Below are 12024 nucleotides of genomic sequence, written 5' to 3' on the forward strand. Positions count from 1 at the left end.
TGAATAAGAATAAATGATGCACTAGCTGTTAATAACAAATAATATAAATGGTGTGAATAATGGTAGAAAATATTATGCATTTTTAATAAAGTTTTTGCATTAGGAAAAGTACCCTTAAAATCCTTTTTAACAGTCCGTAAGTATTTAACAATGAACGTATCGAAGTTTTCTGCCAGTGTTAGTTAAAGGTTAATGGCAAAAGCGGTAAATCTTCGTTGCTATCTTAAAAGTATCATTTCTTATATGTTTTTATATAGGATACGCAATAAAAGTGTGGTGTGCTTTCTTATAATTTGATAAAATCTGGCTCCATACCATTATTCATTATATTTCGAGCATAAATGTCTACATGTTTGAAGCAATATGAAGAACTCTAGAAGGCAAAATTATATTAAATATATAGATTTAAGCGATGGAGTTACTTTTCTAGACAGAAAAACATAATTTAACTTTATTATTCCTGATTGTTAAAAGTTTTATTTTTAACAGTCTTGGATAATTTCACTTTCACTTTTACTGTTATATATTCGAAATTATGCTGAAATTTTATCTCGCGGTCAATGAAATTAACGCACCAAGAAGACACTGATATAAATGCAATTTAATAAGCATAAAGAAACATGTCAAAGATGCACATGATCTCTAAAGCAGAGCAATAAGTGAAGAGGTTGGGGACTTAAGCCTATCTTTTTCAATGCAGTGTTGCCGTACCGCATGCAGTGCCGCAACACAAGGCCACAACACGATCCGGCACGAAATTCAACAGACGTCTGATACTGCCTTGTGGTACATGGATTTACTTCAAGCTCTAAGAACCAAGTCACATTTTATCTGGTCCTAGACATGTTCAGTAGACACAGGTCTGCGAAGAGAGTAGACCATGAAGGTATCTGCATATGATCGAAACAATCCTAGAGAGTTTGCCGATAGCGGCCTAACGTTCCAGGACTCCCAGCAAGGAATGGGAGCACATATAGTCGGAAAATCCACATACCGTTAAGCAGTCAATGTGCTACGGTATCGTCACTAGAGCGGTCGGTTATCGCAGTTTATGGCTTTCCAGACCATAACGCCAATTGTTGGGAACGTTTGCCGTTATCACGAGGTTGTGATTGCATTCCGAGCCACAGAACCTCTATAAGTGTATAAAATGGTTATCCTACCCCAAAACGAACCGATGCCCTTAGATTCCTCCATGTAATTTATCGAACTCAATTCTGAGAACAAAAAACAAAAAAAATTATTTTTTAAACTAATTATTTAAGTTAGCTTTCTTATCCAATAAAATACTGGGAGTTCACAAGGAATTTATGAACTTCACAAACAGTTGATGAACTGATGAATTTGGAATTGATGAAGTATTATATTTATAAAGATTTTTTCCATCATCTGCACGGTTTTTAGATGTACAGTAAAGCAAATCCGTTTAATAGATATTCCGATGTATTACTTATAGACACGTTGTCATCATAAGACGTAAAAACGTTCTATAGCATTTTCTTAAAGCGGGAAATTATCTTTAAAAAATATTAAAAAATCAAAGAATATTTCTTGTTCTTTGTTAGATAGGTTTCAAAAATTGTTTTGGATACTCTTTTTACGAATCTGCATTTCTTTCTAACATGAATATATATTCTGAACATTTACTGAGCAACAAAATATTCTCATTAAATCATGACTTGAACACTAACTTCATTTCGGACCTTATTTTACGATTTTTCTGATATCTAAGATATTTTTCAATATAAATCAGATTAACCAGTAAAATATAAGATTTTTCAAGAATTTCAAATAAACATACGAATTTCGTATTTCCCAGTTATTTTCTTAATTTATTCTCGAAAGTCATCAAGACAAACATTACCTATTAATTATTTGTATTATGGCTATTGTTTCGTTTACAGTATGCACCTTAACCCTGAAATATCAATATAAATCGTCGAGCGCAAAAGGGTTTCGTGAAACTGTTAATGAAATTTTGAAGCTAGGAATGATTCTCAAATTTTCATGATTTAATATGCGATTACCTCACAAAGTTTGCCTTTATTCACCTGGCGAAATTGTTGCCTCAATCATTGCAATTCAATTCCAAGAAAAAGCCAGTTTTATTCTAAACATCTACAAAAAAAAAAAAAAAAAAAAAAAAAAAAAACAATACAATGACATAAATATTTTTATGAGACGGGAAGAAATTCTTCAATGATTTCTGTTATTTAAAAACATTTGAAGATTCTGTTGTCAACTTCTTCTAAAATTTTTGTTTTGTAATAAGATGTTCTGCCTTTTTTACAATTCGGTATAAAAAGGAAGTCCCTATATCAGAGGGTAAAGAAAGTGGAACCTTTCAGTACAGATAAATCTTCATTGATGCGGGTCCAAAATTATTAGCAGAAAATTAGTTTTTGATGCTCTTCTGTGGAACCAATATTAAAATTAAATCCTCAACAGATCCGTATTTTACGATGAAAATACGATATTCCACAACAATTCTTTCAAAATTTGGAAATCGGTATTTTTTAATGTTCAATTTTTCTCATACAGTTTAACGATCAAATTTATCACTGCAGAATTTCTGTCTTTGCACCTTCGGATAGACCGAAAAACAAAAGTTTTCTAGAATCCGTTGCATTACTTTCCGAATTACGGCAGTTTTTCAAAAATTGTTCAACTATTTTAATTAAATTTTAATTTAAATTTTAAAAGTAGGATTGCTAACAAGTGCGGATTTGTAAATTAAAAAAAATAATTTTTCATTCTAAGCACCCCACGATTTTAAGTGATAATGGAATCGCATTTCTGAACTAAAGAGTTATTTTAACATATTGAATGTAAGCTTACATGACAGGATAAATAGGAATCCTCTGTCTTTTTCTTTGATGAGTTATAACAATGCTATCATCATTACTTGAGTCTGTTCTTTCACCATCCTCAGAATCACTAGCAATCGAATCAACATCCGAAATAATAGCCTGTGCCAGGGTTATTTTTAAATATATATATATATAAAAACGGTAAAAAGTTATTTCAGAATGCACTCGTGTTACAAAGTACGCGTGAGGTCAGACTACGTTCACACGCACGGAGCAACAACGACACACTGAAACTCGCAGCGCAAAAACGCTGAGTCACGGTTTTCGAGACAAATGAATTTGCCCCGCGTAGCAGTCAAACGGATACGTAAGTACGTATAGATACTGTACGTATACAACATACAGACAAATATACTGTATGGGTACAGATACTAAACTTATACAGTATACGGACACATATACTGTTTATAGGTAGAGATATTGTAGGCATACAATGACGTACGTATCTACAAATACTGTACGCACTGTTTTTCGTAACGTCTGTAAGTAGGTATTTTTCCAATAATGGCGAACGTAAATGAATTTTTCGTTCGTTTAAAATCTGTTTTAAATCCATTTTGCAATCCATTTTGGAAAAAAGAGTTCTTTATTCTGGCAGTACGTACAGTTGTCACGGAAAAAAAAAAAAAAAAAAAAAAAAGTCAAAATTGATATTTCCTTTGAATATGTTACCCAAAATGTTTCTCTATTACCATACTTCTTTTACTTCGTACAAGAAACTTAACATGAAAATGATCTTACCTAAATACATATCCCTTTGGACAACAGCCTTATTTTGAACCCATTTTAAACAATTTCAAAATTCTTTAATTTTTTTAATTTTCTATAAAACAAAATAAAAATAAAGAGCAATATTTATTAAATTTTTATTTTTATTGTAACTCATTTGTAATATTTTTATTTAAATTAGCCAGTTATTTCTAATTTCAGCCTTTACTATAACTTCTACCTTCGGTTTTCTCACCAGAATGTAAATTCTGTTAGACAGAATTTAAGCTAAGGTTTTTGGACCGTAAGACAGAGAATGTTCATGCCCCCCGTGGTTCATGCCCCTCGTAGTTTCTGCCAGATCTAATAAGTTTATAATTATTTTGCTTTGTATTGTTGCCGGCGACGCTTGATTTTTTATGCCGGCTATAGTTTTTGAACCAGCTTAGATTTAAATTTAATTTATCTTTAAATAATAGTCTTCGTTTTAAATTCAAATTAGACTTTTAATTTAATTCACGTCTGAGAGGCACGTTTGAGAGGACGTGAAGTAGAAGACTTTGTAGCAAGTAATGATCTATCCATTCATAATGAGCCTGAATGCCTGCCGACATTTGAAACCGTTAATGGAAAAGGGTGGCCGGATTTAATGCTCTCATCTGCAGCCCTGACCCCCAAAGATAAAAAATTGGACAGTTGAGAATTCCAATACCAACTCAGATCAGAGGTACATTACCTACAGTATAAGCCAACAGCATGAAAGGCTAGTAATGAAGCGCTATAAGCTTACCAGAAGTAAAACTACTCAATTTTCTAGGAAAGCGTGCCCTATCCTAAATAAATTATTAATAAAGCTGCCAGACACCATAGTAGTCAAGGACGTGGAAGAATCGACCAATAGTTTGATCAGTAACCTCCAAGTTATCTGTGACAGCACCTTTGCGCTCAAAATACTAAACGCTCTAAACTGGTGGACCAGGGACCTCAGAATACAGGGTAGTCGTACCAGAGCTATGCACAGGCGCATGAAAGCAGAGGACGATAAGGAGTCTAGACAATTACTATCCATAGAATATAATAAAGAGCAGGCCAAGTATAAAAAGGCCATATTGCGGGCCAAACTTGAAAGCTGGAAAAACTTCTGCAATGATCATAGAGATACCTATGGGATTCTGCACCAAATAGCCAGCAACAAAGTTTTTAAACCTACTCTACATCCCACTTTTCATGGTCATGCCTATGGAGAGTCAGGTATTATGAAAGCAACCATAAGAAGAATCCTAGGTGCGGTTTTTTCCTCAGATGAGGATGACACATCAGACCTGCAATTGCATCCGGCGTTCTCGGTTATATCAGGCCCCCCAAATGATGTACCTTACACCGATTCAGAAGTAAATGCAATTATGCGAAATCTGACGAAGAAGAAAGCTCCAGAGCTCGACTCTCTAGATTACGATATCATTAGAGCGGTGCACAGAGCAAATTCGAAATTTCTTGTCACCTACTTCAATAAGCTCCTCTCTCTGCAATATTTTCCGAAGTCCTTTAAGATGGGGCAAGTGGTCCTATTTCAGAAATCCGAAAGAGACAAAAAAGATCCTTTTCCCTTCTACCCCATCTGTCTTCTTCCAGCTTTGGTCAAAATTTATGAAAAGCTGACAATATTCAGGATCAAGCATAATTTAACTTTGACTTACCACATCTCAGAGGCGCAGTTTGGCTTTAGGGAGAACCGTTCCACTCTTAACGCTCTTTCCATTGTTAAAAATGAAGTTCAAAAGATCAAAGAAGATAACCGGCATCCGTCCGTCCTCAGCCTTGACTTACAGAGTGAATTTGACTCCCTGTGGTGGCCTGCCATCATTGAAGCTTTACATACGGCAAACCTGCCTAATAATCTTCTACAAGTAATTAAAAGTTATCTTAGCGACCGCAATTTTACCGTGGTATATAATAGAGGCACAGTGAAGAAAAAGCAAAAACGAGGCTGTCCACAGGGGTGATGCGCTGGACCAAATCTCTGTAATGTCACATTTAATTCCGTACTGAATGCGCGTTGGCCGCCGCATACAAAGACAGTAGCCTTTGCAGATGATGCCACTTTCATCGTTCGAGGCCACAGCAGGGACGAATTGGAGAAAAACTGCAATGATGTTATCTCGCTCTTTGACAACCTCTGCACTGAAAAACACTTTAAAATGTCACAGGATAAATCTAAATACATAATATTTCACAAGCCCAAACTAACTATCATAAGGAACCCGTGCATCAAGCTAAGAGGAGTGACGGTCAAGATGGTCAAGGAGCTAAAACTCCTTAGCCTCTTCTTGGATGAAAACTTCACTTGGATTCCTCACTTGCAAGCCCAAAAGGTCAAAGCCACAAGAATAGCGACTAGGATTAAAAATATGCAGGGCAAAGGTTGGGGATTACGACCCCACATCCTCAAGCCAATTTACACGATAGTAGCAGAAAAAATAGTTTTGTATGGGGCAGCTATTTGGGCCCTACCCAGGATTGCGAGGAAATTGAGTTTACTTAATAGCATCCAACGATCTTTCGTCCTTGCTATCATGAAAACATACAGAACAACGGCCACAGCAGCGGCAGCGAAAAAATCTATATTTTGCCCTTGTATGGCCATCTACTTTGCCCTTGCATTGCTTTCGGAGTGTAGCTTCAGATAGTTGCGGGATCAGGACGATACCCGATTAGTCTATGTAAGTCGTCCGGGTGTCCGGACCTGCTCTCACCTATCACCTGTATTTGGTCTTTTATATTGTTCTGCATTTTTCAATTTTTAATAAAGATATTTTGAGGTTTTATGTATTTTTGAATTCTCGCGAAGTAAGAACTGAATTAATTGAATGAGAAAGCTATCTCTAATGAAATTTCTAATTAATTTCTCAATTGCTTCTATTAAATAATCGTTAATTGCAAATCTCTACGTTTAAACGCTTAACATGACCGTAATGAGATAAATTTGAACTATTGTTCATTTTTTCAGCTCCTCGCCAGGATGGCATCTTGTAAAAAAAAAAAAAAAAAAAAAAAAAAAAAAAAAGAGAGAGAGAGAGAGAGAAACTGAAGAAGAAAACCGAGAATTCAATCAGGACTGGACGGAGTCGTCTGCATTCATATGCGACACAGACAGCATTCTAACTTGTCTCATTTGCCACGAAAAACCCGCACACAGTAAGTCAAATTTGGAGGGACACTTCACTACAAAACATACCCAGTTTACTGGTAAACACCCAACCGGTGACGCACGAAAAAAAGCTATTGAAGCTAAAAAAAATAACAGTCAATTTCCATGCTAAGTAACTGGGCGCAATCTTCCAATAATTAAATCTGACAAGCTTTACAACTTCATTAGAAATTGCAAAAAGAGGAAAACCGTTCAGAGTTGGTGAGTACGTCAAAGGTTGTTTTATACGTGCATCTGAAGAGCTGTTTCATGATTTTAAAAACTAAACAGAAATCATGAAAATATCAAAGATTCGCCATCATCTGTTAAAACAGTACAAGACAGAACTGCTAAAATGTCTTCAAATGTAACACATATGCAAGTAGAAGATATTCAACTGGCTTCTGCCTTATCAGTTGCTATAGATGAGTCTTGCGACATACAAGACACGGCAGTTACCCTTTCGTCAGGTAAATGTCATCCCAAGGTTCAAAAGAAGAACTGCTAGGATTGCTACCGCTGTCAGGGGAAACACGTGGAAAAGATACAGGAAAGTCTGTTAAAAATGCCTGGAAGACAATGGAATCGATATGCATAAAATTGTTTCGATAGCAACTGATGGAGTCAGAAGCATGTCGGGAATACATAGAAAAGGGTAACATCAGTTCTTCAAAAGAAAATAAACCATGAAATTCTAACGTTTCACTGCTTAATTCCTCAACAAGCGCCTTGTGCCTAAACATTTCCGGCGGAAATAGTTGAGGTCATGAACTTAGTAACATTATTAGATTATTAAATTATTAACAGCATCTTGGCAAAAGCACTCTACCATCGCCAATTTAAAGATTTTCTTGAAGAAATAGGTAGCCAGTTTTCTGACCCACGTTTTCACAATAAAGAGCAATGACTTTCCAAAGATAAATGTATTGCAACGTTTTGTCTTGTGCTTGAGTTAAAAACATTCCTCAATGAAAGAAGCTTTGACCATCCCGAATTGGAAGAAGACAAATGGCTGCAAAAATTCTACTTCATGGCAGATACCACATTGAAACTAAATGAACTAAATCTAAAACTGCAAGGAAAGGGCAAACCAGCCTACGCGTTTCTTGAAGAAGTAGTTTGTTTAGGAAAAAAATTACTTCTTTTTGTTGAAAACAGGGAGAGCAGTAAATTACTTCATTTTAAAAATCTAACACAATATCGCGATGAGATCAATGCATCTATTGACACGAATTACTTCAACATAGCTTTAAAATCATGAAGGATGGATTTGCTGAGAGATCCGAGCAATTCAAAACAACCAAAAGTACTCTTGCGTTCATAGTAAATCCTTTCAACAAAAATACAAATGAGATCAACATTGAGCCATTTGGAATTGATGCTGGATCGCTTCAAATGCAGTTGCTGGATTTGAAAACCAAAGACTTGTGGAGTGGCAAGTTCACAAAACTCAAGAGTAAGTTGGAAGAGTTGGAGGTCCAGAAATGCATGCACATCATGCAGCACAAGTGGGCAGCGCTAAAAGAAATTCCGCGAGTTTAGGCTCTCATATTCGGCGCATGGTTTTTTGATGTTTCAGAATGCCACAGTAAGGTGAAGAAATTGGCATATGGAGTGCTGACGATCTGTAGGTCGACATATTCGTGCGAGAAAGCTTTTTCTTGTATGAATATAATAAAAAGTAAAGTTAAAAGTCAACTAACTAATAAAAATCTAGAGTCGTGCTTAAAACTTAAAACAACAAATTTATAAGCCAGATTTAATCAAACTTTCAAAAGGCATGCAAAACCAATGCTCCCATTAATGTAAACTGTATTTGTGTTTATATATATATATATATATATTATCCTGTATTTAAAGCCGTTTATTTTAAATCAAAACTCAAATATATGTAAACTTGGCTTCTAAGGGATTTCTAGGCTGACGATACATATCTAGGTGACTTAAGTATTTTATTTAGCTATTGGTGGAGATACATTTGTAACTATTTACAAATGGTAAAAAAGAGTGATGATTGAGAGATTTCATCTTTGTTTATAAATCATTACATCTTAGTCGAAAGCATGACTGCTCTCCTTCGCTTTCATAATTCCCCTTACTTCGATACAGTTAGTCGTGCTGAGTTGTCGCACTCTTGCTATTCACATATATATATATAAACAAAAATATAACATTGAAACGAAACGTTTTAGTGGCTGTTCGAAACCTAACAAATTTTGTAAATTGTAACTTTTGGCTCTTCCGTTTCAATAGATTGCCGACTCCTTGTCATTGAGACCAGGTTTTTATTAATTGTTTTCTATGATCTCTTTTGCTATATTTTTTGCTTCATTTCCAATTTTAAACCAGGTCTTTAAAGTCCATCTTGCTATTCCTAAGGTCTTTTGTTAATTCACATTCTTCTACATAGTGTTTGTTATTTCCCAGCTTCCCGCATAGTAAACAGTTTGCGTTTTCTTGAATTTTAAATCTGTCTGTGTAAGGAGGGAATCTACCGTGACCTGAAAGAATCTGACAAAGGCCTTTACCAGTTATGGTTTTCAGTTTTTTAGAGACTCAATGTTGCCTAAGTAGTCCTTTCTACGGTCTGAATCTCTTCATTTTTTATTGCATTCTCAACATATATTTATATCCATTTTCCATATTGCTTTCCTTTTAGATTCCCGATTATCTGTTCTTTCTATATTTACCTCAGTAGCAGCCTCTTTTGCAAGGGCGTCCGCCGCTCATTTTCCTCATACCCATGGTGCGCTTTCACGCAAGAAAGTTTTATTCGATGTTTTGTGGAAAGATCCCTATACAGTTCTTTCACTTCCTGAATATCGAAACTCGGCTGGTCCGGGCTGTAGAGATTTTCTAATGCTGACAGGAAATCGGCATAAATCAGAATTGTATGCTGCCTTGACAAATTTCCTTTTCTCCAATTCATCGCTTTTAAGATGGCGGCTAATTCGGCTTGAAAGAGTTAAATTCTGCTAGCTTATATTCTATATTTTCGATTTCACATCCGTGGAAATGCACAACAAAAGCCAATTCAATTTCCTCTCCAATCCCGGAGCCATCCGTATATATGTCTATTTCTCCTATTGTTGATGTCATATTAATATAAGGAATCTATATTCTGTCCTTTGGGTGAAATAAATTGATATTTAGTTTTTCAAAGGCGCTTCTTGTTGCAAAGTAATCTTCGTAGATTATAAAATCTTTCTTGTTAGTCCTTAATAAAAATTTTTCGAAAAGAGAATTTATAGGATAAGAAAATAGGGGAGACGCCTGCCAATACACATAGCACCTCTATGGAGATGATTCTAAATGCTCGGGTCATGCAACAGCAGTCATCTGCTCTGTATTGTATCTAATTTCATTCTTAGGCGATGTAGCTCCGACGCTCTGGTTCCCATGCTCCAATACTAGTTGTGATCATTGGAATTGCAACGTTTTATAGATTTTGCGTACTATAATATTTTTCTTTCTAAAATAACCCATATAAAATTACGTTTATAGAAATTCAAAATTCCCCCACTTTCTGTAAATGTTAACTTATTGTCTATGATTACTCGCAGGCATTTCATGCCTGTTAGGAATTTTATTTTTGTTCCATTATATAGGAGTCTCGGATTTCTTATTCGAGTTCCTCCTCTTGGATATAATATCGCCGAAGCCTTGTCGAGATTAAATTCCAGATTTTCTTCTCTCTTTCAACGATCCATCACTGTAACTAATAGCGTATCTAAAATTTACGCATTTAGCACCCCTAGTCTTCTGTCAGTTGTAAAGATATGTGTTAAGAAATTCGTCATTGAAAAATAAATCATATTTAACTATCAAGTTGGCCATCTGTCTTTTAAAATTCCATCGAATCATTCCACCACGACATAATTTCCAATTATCTAGGCAGCAGTACTTTCGTCCATGACTAGAACGTGAATTGTTTTTATCTCCCGCCAAAAGTAAAACTTTACATATATAGGAATGCATATATAAATCACTCAAGCAAACGAATTGAGGGATTGATGGTAATAATTTATTTTAAAAACTTTTTGCAATTTCCAAGTACGGTTATAGGATTCCCCACTTATACAGCGTCTGTTATAAGAAATCCCGTTAAATTTCAGAATGATTTAACTTTGTGATAACAAGCTTTCTAAAATCAGCAAACTGAATTTGGTAGCAGTTGTCTAGAATTTGTTTCAGTGGCCATAATGCACAGAAATGGACTGAAATAACATCAAAATATTAAGGAAGGGTTTCTGAAAATGATATATAGTATAGTTAAAAAGCCATCAATCAGCTTCTTACTTTATTCTTCGTATCCAGATTTCGTTGTTTTATTTTTCAATAATGAACGTTGCTATGAACGAGGTAGGGTTCGAATTTCTGCTTTCCCTCAGAGAATTTTATAATCGGATTCATTTACGATAGTTTATGTATTGGTTAAAATTACTATTACTAGTTTCTTGCTTGTTGCTACAATTATTGCTAGTTTATGTATTAGCTACAATTATTGCTTGCAATAATTATGGGTAAAGTGAATAAGCATCTTAGCTTAATTTTCTTTCAAGACTGGAATGCAGAGAGATAAGGTAAAGCATGATTCCTCTTTTTTTTAGTTGTGCTTGAATTATGTATGAAATAATTAAAACAGAAATTTTAAAATTTTAGTTTGTTGTAAACGAACTAACATAAACTACTAGGACTAAGGTAAGTAAAACTGGGGGTATATAAAACACTGATGTTTGATTTCCCTTAAAAGATATCCTTGCTATGGATAAATTGGTAAATGAGATATTAAATAAACATTGGTCCGAAATATAATTGTAGCAAAAACATAAAGCCTTTTTTTTTCTTTTCTTTTGTTTATTTTCTTAACATTTACCCCATCCTACCAAAAACAAGGCAATAATACTTGGTATTAACTATTTTTAGAACATAATGTAATCAAATATTTGTTTACCAACTAGTGGAGATGTTGATAAGATCTGGTATTTCGTACGGGTTTCGATATCTGACGAATTGGTGACCTGATTGAGCATTTTCATATTTTCCCCATGAGTTACAAATGCGAGTTAAGAACTGTACACGAAGATATCGCTTCCCTTTGGGGTACAGGACTCGTGTGCTTTTAATTAATCAATTACACAAACCAAATCAAAAATGTAGTTATTTATTAACAATTTAAATTTATTAAAATGAAATAAAAAATCATTATCAAGGATCTGATATAATTTTGTAGAAACAAAAAATCAACTCGTTATTACT

The 12024-nt window shown here is 34.7% G+C and overlaps 1 protein-coding gene across 2 annotated transcripts in view; it reads right to left on the bottom strand.

Moving 5' to 3' along the window:
- Window positions 1-12024, bottom strand: part of LOC118186822 (uncharacterized) — a 370423-nt gene that overhangs the window by 250757 nt on the left and 107642 nt on the right. The gene's annotated exons all lie outside the window — the stretch shown is intronic.

Source organism: Stegodyphus dumicola, chromosome 8 (genome assembly GCF_044657685.1).
Source record: "Stegodyphus dumicola isolate Sdum_Otavi_A_Nest chromosome 8, ASM4465768v1".
In the NCBI taxonomy this organism is placed as follows: domain Eukaryota; kingdom Metazoa; phylum Arthropoda; class Arachnida; order Araneae; family Eresidae; genus Stegodyphus; species Stegodyphus dumicola.